Source organism: Dermacentor silvarum, chromosome 8 (genome assembly GCF_013339745.2).
Source record: "Dermacentor silvarum isolate Dsil-2018 chromosome 8, BIME_Dsil_1.4, whole genome shotgun sequence".
Taxonomy (NCBI): domain Eukaryota; kingdom Metazoa; phylum Arthropoda; class Arachnida; order Ixodida; family Ixodidae; genus Dermacentor; species Dermacentor silvarum.
In genome coordinates, this window is record NC_051161.1 from 97545191 (window position 1) to 97560386 (window position 15196).

The window sequence follows — 15196 nt, forward strand, 5'->3', positions numbered from 1 at the left end:
TTCGGCGATTAATATAGAGTACGTCATTAGCAATGCTAATCACATGCTCGGGTACTTACGGCGCAACTTTTCCAAAGCACTGTCTACTCTAGAATTACAGCTTTACAAGACTAATTCGCTCGAAACTTGAATAGGCATCTGCAATACAGGATCCCAATCGGGTTAATCTTGTTACTTTACTTGAACTCGTACAAAATAACCCTAATAGTTTAATTTTTTCTAACTATAACCATACCGCGAGTATAACCTCAATGTAAAATAGCCTAGCACACATTCCACTAGCTAATCGCCGCAAAGTCTGCCATCTTTTGCTATTTCATAAAATGTTCCATCACACCACACTTCATGACGACTTTATAATGCGGCCTCAGTGCATTTCAAACTGTGTCGATCATCGCAGTAAGGTTGATTGATTGATTGATTCTTGGGTTTTACGTGACAAAACCAGTTCTGATTATGAGGCACGCCGTAGTGGAGGGCTCCAGAAATGGAACCACCAAGTATCGTAGCCATCACAGATAACAAACTTTTTTGCAAAACATTAGCTAACATTGTATAATCAGGATAATTATTATGTTACAAGAACTCCCTGCACTTGTTTGTTCTAGTCTACTACTTTGTAACCACTCCCCTCTGTAATGCCATGTGGCCCTGAGGGTACTTTAAATAAAAAATAAAATAATAAAATGAAGAGTGACAGCCAGAGTTTACGTCAACATGAAGTATCATTTCCTTAAAATTGCATTAAATTTGCATAGAACACTTTTGATCGTTTTAAAATTCTTTGCATTTTCATGTAACAAATTATCGTTGTGAGGGAGCAAGTAGGAGCTTGCTACATTGTTTCTGTTGTGGTCGTCATAGCTATAATGACTGGAAAAGAAACAAGTTGGGACTCTATATGTTACTTCTCTGATTGTCATAAAACACCCTTAAAGCAACTGAGCTTGTATGTCAAATTTCTCATTTCCGCTCGGTACGATACAGAACTGTAGAGTGCTGCTTTCCTAATAGTGCTCATACCTCTCTATCTAGTAAACTTTTAAACATTTTGTGGTGAGGCACATAGTTCAATAAGACCTGTTGTCATTATGGTGACAGTTGAGCTTCTTGTGGCTTAGCGTGGGCAGCTTGCAGACCAATAATCTTTCTTTTGTCCGTCTTCCTGAAAATAGAAATGACGAAGCCATGACACACATGCAAGAACAAAATGGTGAAACAAAAGTTTGTCGCATAAATGAACAAATCGCGGTTCTAGTTGAAGCGTTCAGAAACATACCCTGTGAGGATTCGGGCCCTTGATTTTACTTCCAGTGGCCACAGGTTCACGGTTGACTTGCACATCCAGAGACAATAGAGTCCAAAGGGATGAGTACAAATATGAGCAGCGTCTTGGAGGCTGGAATCCAAAGAAAAAAGAGCCTCAATTACTATGGTGGAAATGCGGGTGAGTTTGTCATTCATGTATGACAAAGAACAATGCACAAAACGCTCCATGGCAGAAAATCACAACCACACACACACACACACACACACACACACACACACTGTTTTGAGTGTGCATTTCTTTCAGTGGTGTCCTTGTGTGGGCTGTGCTTAGTCAAGCCTCGATTAGATGACAATTGTTTCTGCCAGATACTAGTAATAAACACGTTCATTTTGTTATGTCTCAAATGCAATTAATCTAACTGTATCACCGGAAGTACATTTGTCACTAATGTGCATTGAATTTATCGCAGTGTGTCATTTATGCAGAAACAGCCAAAAATTTATTAGTTATGCGGTACACATGTTAGCAATTTTAGCAACTTGTCAAAATAGCATGAGCCTCGTTTGAATTGCTTTGGAAGGGCAATAAATTTATAATTATTACCATTTTCTACTTTTAAGAAATAACTACAGGAATCTGTTTTATCTGCCTCGCACGCAAAGAAATTCAAAGTTAAAAATGCGAAGCACTGCTTTCTTACTTACCGGCGCACACGCCCAGGGGCTGCAAGGTTAATCCGCTTTCGTGGGTAGTCTTCAAGCAGACTGTGCTCGGTTCCAGCGATGAATTTTCGCGCTGGCTAGCACTTTTTTTTTCAAGCAACATGTCATTACGCGGCCAGACGAGGTAGATAACCAACGGTGGAAGCCGTGCATGCAGCCGTTATGCTAGTCAAACGCCGCAGCTGATAAAGTTTACCGTCTTTAAACAAGTTCGTTTGGTGGCAACTATCGAATGTTGGACGCATAGACTGGCTGAGATATTATTGCGATAGCAATTATATGGACACTTCAACCGGATTTCTGCCGTCGGCGTCGCCGTCGTCGTCGCCGTCACCGTCGCCGTCACCGTGAGGTTCCGTAGAGATAAAATCTTCGCCGCGCGCCGTGTGCCCCAGCGGAAGCGTGCGGGGACGCGCGCTATCACGGAGAGCGAACGCACTCAATCTCCCACGCGCAAGCAAGGAAGCGAAAAGCCAGCGCCGGAGGGAGCAGGGGAGGGGGGGGGGGGGCACTTCTCTGCCAACAACAGCGCTCGTCGCTCGCCCGCACAGTCTCTTAACTCTCCCACGCGCAAGCAAGGAAGCGGGAAGCCAGCGCCGGAGGGAGGGGGGGGGGGGGCACTTCTACTCTGCCACCAACCGCGCTCGTCGCTCGACCGCACCGTCTCTTATTTCCACACGGCTCTGACCTTTATGCACTGTGCATTCGCCGCTCAGTTTCTGTTGAAGCGATAGACCACACGTACCTTCGCCCGCTGCAGCGTATGGGCTTGCTGCCAGCGTTTCGACAGTCGTTGTCTGCAGTCATTCAGTGTGATCTATTCATGTTCGTTTGTGCGCACTCACACCACGCTTGTTCATTCAGTTAGTAATAGTCGGGCCACATTTTCCAACGCACGCTACACATGTAATGCTGCCCGGATCGGCAGTGCAGCGCTACAGGTGTGTCCCTTCGCACGCGCTGCCCACGGGAAGCGCTTCTCATCAACACCACCGTTTCACACGCGCCTTCTCGTGGTCATCGAGTCTCTCTTCATATCAGTCTACTTACGCCGCAGCACACCTGCTTACTTAATAAGCTCATGTTTACTACAATTTATATTGCTAGCAAAGCCGCTCACCTTACATCGTATGGCATTGCCGTGTTGCTATCGCATTCATTGCTTCACCCTTAGGGCGAAACTGTGACATTTTTATTGATATCTAATTAAAATGAACCTGCGTGATGCTGCTCAAAGGAAACGACCACCCCGCTCGCAAATATTACCGCCGTACTATTTGAATCAATAAACAGCACGGACTGCAATCGATACCAGTGGGCTGCTGCTGATCACACGTGAGTGGCGCCTCAAAACCTTTATTCAAGTAACAATCACGGGCTTTAATAACAGAAGTAAAATAAAAACAATAGACTGCTTACTTAGTAAAAAAATGACACCGTAACTGCGTTTGTCGGTTATTATATGTACATTAATGATCAAATGTACCGATATTGAGTAAAATCTCTATATAAGAAAAAGTACCACCATCTACTCTTTCCTCCGCCGCCTCCTCTCTTAAAGGCTCATTCACACCGGCGACTGGCAGTGGTCGCGCGACCAAGTTGGTCGCAAAGCGACCATGGTCACAAATGGTCACAAATGGCCGCTTTTCTCGAAAAGCGACCATTTTGGGCCAGTCGCTCGCTGCTCGATTTTTCAGTCGCGCGACCATGGTCATAAAGCTGCTCAACCAATCAGCGCCGCGCCGAAAGCGAGATGTGCTTTTATCCGGCGTCCTCCACGCCAAATGCAATGTCCACGCCACCATATGCAGACTACAGGCCAATAACTGGTGTCTTGTCTTGTGATGCTTGGACGCAGCAGTTGCAGCAACGTGTCGAATGTACGCGGTCGCATTCGCTGGAAGCTAAACAGCCGGAAAAGAAAGCACAACACAAACCGTTTTTCCAGCTGCCGTTCGTTGGATGAGCACGCCACCCAAAGGTGAACAGCGGGTGAACCGCTTCGCTTTAATATTATGCACCGAATAACACGCAATGCGAACTAGAAATTACAAGTTGCTCTCGATAATACTCGTTGTCATGCGCACAAAGTTCGGGCTGGAGGCGGCTTGCGTGGCCGGCCACTTAACGCGAGCGGAGGCACGGGCGCACCCACCAGCATCCCGTTTTCTGCGGAGGCTTCCGCGCTGCCACAGCTGACATCACGGCAGAGCACATCAGCACAGGCACGACGTCTTCCTGTTCGCTCGAATCAAAATCCATGGCTGTTGCCGGAACGCGAAACCAATTTATACAGTGCCAGCGAAGTGCGCGCCAACTGCGTAGATCATAGAATTAATATACTGACCCTAGAGGACAAGCTGCCCATAGGGCCCATGGACTGAAATCGGTCACCGCAAGAGCGCGCCGCCATTATGATACGCTGATGTTGCCATCTCCTGAAACGCTTGCTAGACTTGGCGATAGTAATCAGTTTTAATCTGGCAACCTATAGCTTGTAGTGTGCGTGCAGCCTAGAGTGTACTAGACAATGGTCGAGTGGGCCGAACGGCGCTCTGCCGCGTGTGGAAAAATAGTGCGAGGGCGCTGCGAGCGAACTGGATTGGGGCGGAGACGCGGTAATGCAGTGATTTGGGCTTGTTGGTATGACATCGTGAGGCTTATAGCGCATGAAAAGACAAGGACGAACGAAGAGGTGACACACACAGGCGCTAACTTGCAACAATATTTATTTCGAGCAAAGGACCCACACATATATACAACTGTTTCGCGTACATCATCATACATGCGCCGTTTACAAAAAATACTTTACATACCATTACGCAGATAGGCTAGCTCTTTGCGGGAAAGGGCAAGTGATGGTTGTGAAATACAGTTATCCCCGAGCCTATCAATCATTTCTGCTTCGATAATTTCGCGAGTTATTCTTCCTCGTGCTCTTCCCACGATAGAGCAGTCTCTGTATTCTGGAGCGCACGTCGAGCGGTCACTATCATCCGCCCCAGCATCAGCCCACTTGCAATGCCTGCAGTGAGCGTCGAGGAACCCACCCCGCTTTTCTGTTACATTATACCTATGTTCCCTTAAACGCTCGTTGAGGCACCTTCCGCTTTGTCCCACGTAATTTTTTCCACACTTTAAAGGAAGGTTGTAAACGATTGCTCCTGCACATTCAACTAACGGGTCCTGGTGTTTCTTTGTGCACATGCGTTTCTCAGGCAGGTCTGGTCTGGTTAGTCTGCACAGACATTGCAATTTTGTAGATGCTGAAAAGACAACCCTAACACTCGCACGTTGACCTATTTTCTTTAAACGGTGTGATAGGCCGTGGATATACGGGATGACAGCCACGTTCTTCTTATCTACACAATGGATGCTGGAAGAATTCTTTAATAACTTCGACTTGAGCAGACTCTCAGCGACGCTAATTAGGACATGTATAGGGTAACCTGCCGAACGAAGGCGGAGGATCTGATCATTGAAGCTGTCGGTCATCTGCTCAGGGCACGACTTGCATAACGCGCTTGACAAGCATGTTTTTGCTATTCCCCTCTTAACCAACTTAGAGTGCGCGGACTGATATGGGAGCAGTGGCTTGTTCGCGCGGGGCTCTTACTTCCAGCGTACATGGTCGTTGCAAAATAAAAACTTAATGTCAAGAAAGCGAATACTTCCGTCAATCGGCAGTTCATGCGTTACTTTTAAAGGAGATAAACCCTCGCGTATAAAAGAAAGTGCGTTAGTGGTTAAAAAATCAAAACAGTCAGAGCTGCAGTCAAGTAGAACTAAAAAGTCATCGACGTATCTAAAAACTTTGAGAATCTTAAAATCTGGAAGCCGACCACTCATGTTCTTGTCTAGTTCTGCTAAAAATATGTCGCTGAGGATGGGAGCTATACAGGATCCGATGCAAATTCCTTCCTTCTGTATACAAGGCTGCCCTTCCCACAGAATGAAAGTAGACCGAAGATAAAAACTAAGAAGTTCTAAGAAACTGTCATTCGACATCCCGGTTGCGTTCGTGAAGGCAACGTTTCCAAAAGTGTCAATAGAACACTGAACACTGGAGAGCAGACCTGAATGCGGTAAGGAATAGAACAGGTCTGCTATGTCTACAGAGAAGGCCTTAATATTCTTAGGTGTGGATGACCTGAAGTAATCCAGTATCACATCAGAGTTATTTACAAGAAACGGGTCCTGAATTGGCAACATTTTCAGCATTTTTTGGAGATACAATGCTATACATTTCTGCCAGGTGCCGTTTTCAGACACAATGGCTCGAAAAGGTGCGTCCATCTTGTGTGTCTTTACACTAAAGAACACATCAAGGCAATCAAGCTTGCTGGCACCTATACCCTTCAAAACACCATCTAAACGCAGGCGTTTACAAAGCTTCTTGGCTTTCGCTTTCACCTTCGACACGCACAGGTTCTTACATGGGACAAAAACTTTTTTTACTGCATCTAATGCTTTTTCGTTGAAGGCCTCATGAGACAACACCGCAAAACCCCCCTCCTTATCTGAGGGTAATACACACAGCTTGTTGTCCTTCAAGAAAGAGGCTACGCGTTTTACAGATACCTTTGGAACCGCTGGCTTACTGTGGATCAAGGCATCGACACCGTCCGACACACAACGCACAGCGTCATCTCCGGCGGCGCGCAGGGAAATCTGTCTGACGAGAGACAGAGAGGTTTCCCAGCGGTTTTTGCGGTGTTGTCTCATGAGGCCTTCAACGAAAAAGCATTAGATGCAGTAAAAAAAGTTTTTGTCCCATGTAAGAACCTGTGCGTGTCGAAGGTGAAAGCGAAAGCCAAGAAGCTTTGTAAACGCCTGCGTTTAGATGGTGTTTTGAAGGGTATAGGTGCCAGCAAGCTTGATTGCCTTGATGTGTTCTTTAGTGTAAAGACACACAAGATGGACGCACCTTTTCGAGCCATTGTGTCTGAAAACGGCACCTAGCAGAAATGTATAGCATTGTATCTCCAAAAAATGCTGAAAATGTTGCCAATTCAGGACCCGTTTCTTGTAAATAACTCTGATGTGATACTGGATTACTTCAGGTCATCCACACCTAAGAATATTAAGGCCTTCTCTGTAGACATAGCAGACCTGTTCTATTCCTTACCGCATTCAGGTCTGCTCTCCAGTGTTCAGTGTTCTATTGACACTTTTGGAAACGTTGCCTTCACGAACGCAACCGGGATGTCGAATGACAGTTTCTTAGAACTTCTTAGTTTTTATCTTCGGTCTACTTTCATTCTGTGGGAAGGGCAGCCTTGTATACAGAAGGAAGGAATTTGCATCGGATCCTGTATAGCTCCCATCCTCAGCGACATATTTTTAGCAGAACTAGACAAGAACATGAGTGGTCGGCTTCCAGATTTTAAGATTCTCAAAGTTTTTAGATACGTCGATGACTTTTTAGTTCTACTTGACTGCAGCTCTGACTGTTTTGATTTTTTAACCACTAACGCACTTTCTTTTATACGCGAGGGTTTATCTCCTTTAAAAGTAACGCATGAACTGCCGATTGACGGAAGTATTCGCTTTCTTGACATTAAGTTTTTATTTTGCAACGACCATGTACGCTGGAAGTACGAGCCCCGCGCGAACAAGCCACTGCTCCCATATCAGTCCGCGCACTCTAAGTTGGTTAAGAGGGGAATAGCAAAAACATGCTTGTCAAGCGCGTTATGCAAGTCGTGCCCTGAGCAGATGACCGACAGCTTCAATGATCAGATCCTCCGCCTTCGTTCGGCAGGTTACCCTATACATGTCCTAATTAGCGTCGCTGAGAGTCTGCTCAAGTCGAAGTTATTAAAGAATTCTTCCAGCATCCATTGTGTAGATAAGAAGAACGTGGCTGTCATCCCGTATATCCACGGCCTATCACACCGTTTAAAGAAAATAGGTCAACGTGCGAGTGTTAGGGTTGTCTTTTCAGCATCTACAAAATTGCAATGTCTGTGCAGACTAACCAGACCAGACCTGCCTGAGAAACGCATGTGCACAAAGAAACACCAGGACCCGTTAGTTGAATGTGCAGGAGCAATCGTTTACAACCTTCCTTTAAAGTGTGGAAAAAATTACGTGGGACAAAGCGGAAGGTGCCTCAACGAGCGTTTAAGGGAACATAGGTATAATGTAACAGAAAAGCGGGGTGGGTTCCTCGACGCTCACTGCAGGCATTGCAAGTGGGCTGATGCTGGGGCGGATGATAGTGACCGCTCGACGTGCGCTCCAGAATACAGAGACTGCTCTATCGTGGGAAGAGCACGAGGAAGAATAACTCGCGAAATTATCGAAGCAGAAATGATTGATAGGCTCGGGGATAACTGTATTTCACAACCATCACTTGCCCTTTCCCGCAAAGAGCTAGCCTATCTGCGTAATGGTATGTAAAGTATTTTTTGTAAACGGCGCATGTATGATGATGTACGCGAAACAGTTGTATATATGTGTGGGTCCTTTGCTCGAAATAAATATTGTTGCAAGTTAGCGCCTGTGTGTGTCACCTCTTCGTTCGTCCTTGTCTTTTCATGCGCTATAAGCCTCGCGGAGACGCGCTCCGCGGCATATTCAACGTACTTTCGCTGCGGGCGCCGAGGCCGATTGCGCATAGTACGCTCTTAAAGTAGCGCTTTGTTTCAACTGCAAATTTATGTTTGCACCATTTTGCCAAACATATATATTTGAGGCATAGATATTACAACGCGACGTCTTCAATTTTGCTGTCGTTGTCAAGCGCGTCGTCTGCTAGCTAGCGCGCGTTCGCTACAAGGACGCTGGCGGACGCCCAGTTTTTCTCGCAGAACGTCTGTGCAGTACATTTTTTTATGTTTCGTTGCTTTGGTGCGGCCATGAATCTTTACGGCCGGTGCCAAATGTAGTTTTAGCCAGGTGAACTGCTGTTTTTACCACTGTCCTCTAAAGGTAACTGGTATCTCCGCACCATGAAGGCTACGTAAGAAAATTTTATTATTGATATCGTGTCATTTTGCACGCGCTTCTTGTTGGTGGATATTGATCAGGGACAATGATCGAGGAAAGCAATCTTAGAGTGAAATAAACCAGGCTTATTAACTGCGTGGCGCGAAGAATGACCAATGTATTTCTAGGTAATGAAATGAAAGGGTACATATATATATATATATATATATATATATATATATATATATAAGGGAACATAACAGGTATTCTAAATGCAATAATTGAAAAAATGAGAACTCCCGACCGGAATAAGCGCACGTGTTTGCAGTAACAAACATTAGTGAATACTGCACATAGAGTTCTCATTCACAGAAATAATATTCATAGCAGGCAAAACCACCTTATATATATGCAAGTGTCATTGATATACTGTACGACGCCGAATAGTCGTTTCCGTTCGAATGTAACGCATAACAGCAGTATTGAAATCTCAAAGGTGAGTGACTGCATGCAAGTGAGGACTGTTATTCCGAATGATTTTTGCTGCCGGAGAGTCGTGGCTGTTTCGCAGAGGCGCAGTTCCTGAGAGAATTAACGGACGGGTGTTAATAAGTCCTGCTAAAGAAGTTCCTAGCTCTCATTCAATATAAACGCCCCGTTTTGGGGCAGCCTGTAAATCTGCTAACTTGATTCAGACAAGAATTTTTGACAGTCTCACCATGTTTGCAACCCATTAAAACTGAGTGCCCCATGTGGTACTACACTTATCTTCTTCAACGAACGCAACAGATCTGCATATATCTCTACGTGTATGTGAGACATGCCGCACCTTCAATTGTTTCATTATGGTCGTTATGATAGTGCACTGGATAACTGAAAGCAGCCGTTTATAATATACAAGCTGCAGAGCATGAGCGGTCATACATTTGGGAACGGCATTACATTGACGCATGAAATATAGGATAAGGATAACATGTATTGCTCGGAAATCAGACTCGAGAATAATTGATGTTGTTTACATCCAAAGAAATAAGCCGAAGAACGCAGCCACCTGCTTTTTTCTTTTTTAATATAACCAAGTTCTTGAGTTTTACGTGGCAAAAGCACGATATGATTATCAGGCACCCGGTTTAGTTTTTGCCACCTGGGCTTCTTTAACGCGCACCTAAATAGAAGTACACGAGCCTTTTTCCATTTCGTTCCACCCGCATTCCGCGACCTGGATTGAACCCGCGAGCTCTAGTTTAGCAGCGCAACGCCATATCCACGATATAGGCACTAATTAGGCTACCGCGCAGCCTTTCTTTCTTTGTTTTTTTTTTCTTTTTTGAAGTATCGACTGGAAAAAAAATTCCACGTATGGCTAACTAAAACCGTTTTCGGCGCTCGAGGTCCGACTGCAATAAATGACCCAGTACCAATTACTCCGCATTCTGTTACGCGAGAAAGGCGGAAAATTGAATGGAATGTTGCACTGCAGTTTACTCTTTTTTTTTATCTATACCAATGCTTCCCCTAAATTTAAGTACAAGACGCCGGATGTGGCAGATATGCTTTACAATTGTTTGAAGCGGCAAGCAGGAAGGTTACATATGTTGCTTCGTCTGCGTTTCGCAAGACCTACTGATAGAAAACTATATGCGCAACAATACACACGAGAGATACATGCTGCTTGAAGAACGAGACAAATATTCTTTCTCCAAAGGGAACCGTACGAGAACATAATAGAATCAAAGCCGACACTGCGGCCGCAATGCACGCGCAATCACCGAGCGGCATTAGAAAATAATAAAAAATAAATAAAGAAGAGAAAGGAAAGGAATTTATTGTTAAGGCATAAATACATGTCATATGCATTTATGAACCCCATTTGATCGCTCTGAACGCAAATACCAGCGCGCGAAGTAGTACGAATGACCCTGCCGAGCAGTATCGCCAGCAGTTTCCAACGGCGCGACCTTGATGCGGCCCAATCCACTTCGACCGCAGCGCCGCCCCAGTATTTTTCCACGTCGGGCGCCTCACTGCAAAGCATGCGCTGCCCCAGCCGCTCGTCCCACTCGACCATATTCTAGTACACTCTAGAGCAGCCGTGTGCGCGTGGGTGTGGGAGGTGTTGGCCGTGCAGCTGGCATTTACGCAACCCATTTCGTGATTCATCGCATTTGCGATGAATCACGAAAGCTATCTACTCGCGTGATGTTCTGAACAAGTCAGACACGTTTATACTTACGTATGAAGGGAAATGCCAGATCCCTTTGGAGCTTTAGTATTCCACAAAAGGCACGAAGGTGCCATCGCGCCAACCGATGTCGTCGCGCGATCACATGTCAGAGCTAAACTATACCAAACGAAACCACAGAACACCCATAACGAAACCACCACGCATCCGAAAACTAGAGTGTACTAGACAATGGTCGAGTGGGCCGAACGGCGCTCTCCCGCTGAGGCGCCGCGTGTGGAAAAATTGTGGGAGGGCGCTGCGAGCGAACTGGATTGGGGCGTGGCTGTTTCGCGGATGCGCAGTTCCTGATAGAATTACCGCACGGATGTTAATAAGTCCTGCTTAACAAGTTCCTAGCTGTCATTCAATATAAACGCCCCGTTTGGGGGCAGCCTGTAAATCTGCTAACTTGATTCAGGCAAGGAAAACTTTTTTGACAGTCTCACCCTGCTTGCCAACGTTGGTGTTTGCAACCCATTAAAACTGGGTGCCCCATGTGGTACCACACTAATCTTCTTCAACAAACGCAGCAGATGTGCACATATCTCTACGTGTATAAGAGGCATGTCGTTCCTTTAATTGTTTCATTATGGTCGTTAGTTTATTAGTCATTATGGTTAGTTAGTTATGCTTTCAGTTTTCCGGTGCAACCATTATGGTTGCACCGGAAAACTGAAAGCAGCCGTTTATAATATACAAGCTGTTGAGTTGAGCGGTCATACATTTGGGAATGGCATTACATTTATGTATGAAATATAGGATAAGCGTAACATGTTTTTCTCGGAAATCATACGCGAGAATAATTTATTTTGTTTACACCCCTAGAAAAAAGCCGAAGAACACAGCCGCATGCTTCTCTCTTTTTTTTTAACAAATTCTTGGGTTTTACGTGGCAAAACTACGATATGATTATGAGGTTTCGTTTTCACCAGCTGGGCTTCTTTAACGCGCACCTAAATAGAAGTACACGAGTGTTTTTCCATTTCGCTGATTTCGAATTCCGCGACCTGGATTGAACCTGCGAGCTCCAGTTTAGCAGCCCAACTCCGTATCCACTATATAGCCACTAATTAGGCTACCGCGCCAGCTTTCTTTCTTTCCTTCTTTTTTTTTTTTTGAAGTATTGACTGGAAAAAATTTACACGTACGGCTTACGTCCAAAGATTAGCATATAGAATGACTAACTAAAACTGTTTTCGGCGCTCGATGTCCGACCGCAATAAATGACCCCGTACCAATTACTGCGCATTCTGTTACGCGAGGAAGGCGGAAACTTGAATGGAATGTTGCGCTGCAGTTTACTCTTTTTTTTTTATCTATAACAATGATTCCCGTAAATCTGAGTACAAGGCGCCGGGTAGGGCAGATAGCCTTTACTTGCTTGAAGCGGCAAGCAGGACGGTTACATATGTTTCTCCGTCTGCATTTCGCAAGACCTACTGATGGAAAACTATATGCGCAACAATACACACGAGAGATACATGCTGCTTGAAGAACGAGAAAAATCTTTGTTCTCCAAAGGAGACTCGGCGCCAGGGGGCCGAGGAGAACAGACATGTCTCACATGGGCTCCCGCTTTTCGTGCTTCTCACCCCGTAACAAGGCCAGTGACGAATCTAAGTTTTGCACCGGTGCAACCGGCAAGACGAGAGAAATCGCCGGACAATAGCCTATTTCGGGTAAGTGCACCTTATTTCAAGATATCAAGTCGACCCCACACCCACCCGGTTAAGCCTAACGCCAAAGCCGCTCCCGCAATCCCATCGGAGGAAACGCCGTCGCGGCGCATGCCACGTGAGCACGAGCGCACGAGCGCTCGCCCACGCCGCGGCGAAGAGCCCCTACGATGAGCCGAGAGGCAGCTGCAGCAAGCGAAATGTCAAAGGCGCAGAAAGAAGAGGAAGCAAATGCAATGGAAACGGACACTACGATGAGCCGAGAGGATGCTGCAGCAAGCGAAATGTCAGAGAACCAGAAAGAAGAGGAAACAAATGCAATGCAAACGGACCGGAGGGAAGAAAACACCTGGGAAGATATGTGGAACTATGACGCAGAAAGCGGCAGAACAATCGAAGCGGAAAGCGCCTGGCTCACGAGGAGCAAAAAGGGCAAGAAGGACACCACGAATATAAAGACGCCGGCAACAAAACCAACTAATGCGCAGACGTCCAATCCAGCACCGCCACAGCAACAACGTAGACCTAGGATGCCGCCCCTGCCACTTGACGACTTTAAGATCGTCTACCGCCCGCAAGCAGGTCTCAACCTCGCCAAATGGAACACCGTTGCAGTTATGCACGCCATCGGCCAAGCGAGTGGACTATCGCAGCAAGACTTCAATGACAAAGTACGCGTGCAAGTACAGAGAATCGACAATGTAATCATCGCAAGCACGGCCGATAAGGAAGACGCCAAGATGCTGGTCAGCATCAACAAAATACAGCTTGGAGGCACTTATCACAACGTCAAAGGCAACATACGAACCCAGGGGCGGATCCAGGTTTTTTCTGAGGGGGGGTCAGCTTCTGTCAATCATGATGATGATAGTAGCCTTTCCTATTTAGCGAAATTGACCGTTTCTGCTCATGATAAACTCGCGTTTTATACGGCTAGAGGAACACCTGTAGCCCGCCGTGGTGGATCAGTCAGTTCAGGCGTTGCGCTGCTGAGCACGAGATCGCGGGATCGAATCCCGGCCGCGGCGGCCGCATTTCGATGGAGGCGAAATGCAAAAACGCCCGTGTGCTTGCGTTGTAGTGCACGGTAAAGAAACCCAGGTGGTCAAAATTAATCCGGAGCCTTCCACTATGGCGTGCCTCATAATCAGAACTGGTTTTGGCACGTAAAACCCCAGAAAGAGGAAGAAGACCTGTAGCGAAGCCAGGTATCGGTTTCTCCGAGCGTATAGGAAAAGGACGTTACCCAATACAGCCATGTGCTTGGCGGGTGTGCCTGATAGTACAGGGTGTCCAAACTAAGCTTTATGGTTTTCTTAAAATTAGGCACTGGGAGGCACGCGAAGACCACCTGTACAAATAAGTTATGTGGCCAGGGGGGCGAGGCGGTCGTGTTTCTACACAGTATCAATCCGAAGAATTATTCTAGCGTGTCCTTGCTCCGAGATATCCGATCCCAAATTTCAATTGTCGTACTGCGCAGAGTTATCGAGTCGACGCGGAGCGGTTTATCCTTTGTGTTGCTGTGGAAGGGAGGCATTTTGAACATTTTTATGGCATTCACATCTTGATGGGTGAAGTGTCGTCATGGGATTTGTGCATGACAACACCAAACTTAAAGCGGCAGTATGAAATATTCGTTAGCATAGCTAAAAAGGTTTCTGTTGTTGATGGTGCAGTTGTTGCTCTTGATTTCAATAAAACTTACAATACATAAAAATCAGCAGTCACTTTATTTGCGTAACCCAGGGAAGAACCATGCCCGGTCGTCTCACCATTACGCACACGCACTGCCCTCCGGCTTCTCCGCTCGCGCCATTATCTCGGCACGGCAGCTGCCGCCATCTTTACAGGCGGCGCGGTTGCGTGTTACGACAGCAGTTACGGGTTCTTCGATTTTTTTTTTCATTTCACCAGCCGTGAGGGGAAGGGGGACAGTTATTATATTTGCCAATGCCTCCGCCCCGTTGTCAAACTGAACGCCGCACGCAACAGCCGCGTCACATCAGGGAGGAGCTTTGCGCCGATCCTCACTTTCTTGCAAGTTGCATGCGTAATCATGCGAACGACAATTAAAATATGGAGTTGGATATCTCGGAGCAAAGATATGCTAGAAGAATTCTTCCAAGTGAAACTGTATAGAAACACGACTATCTCTAACTTTTGAATACAAACATACACTCTTACTGCAGTCAAATAAAAGTTTATTATTCAATTTTAGTTAATTCGGCTGCTAACAGCGATAATTATCATCTCACTTTGTGTCCCCCTGGCCACATAACTTGTTTGCGCGGATGGTCTTCACGTGCCTCCCAGTGCCTAATTTTAAGAAAACCATAAAGCTTAATTTTGAACACTCGATCGGTAT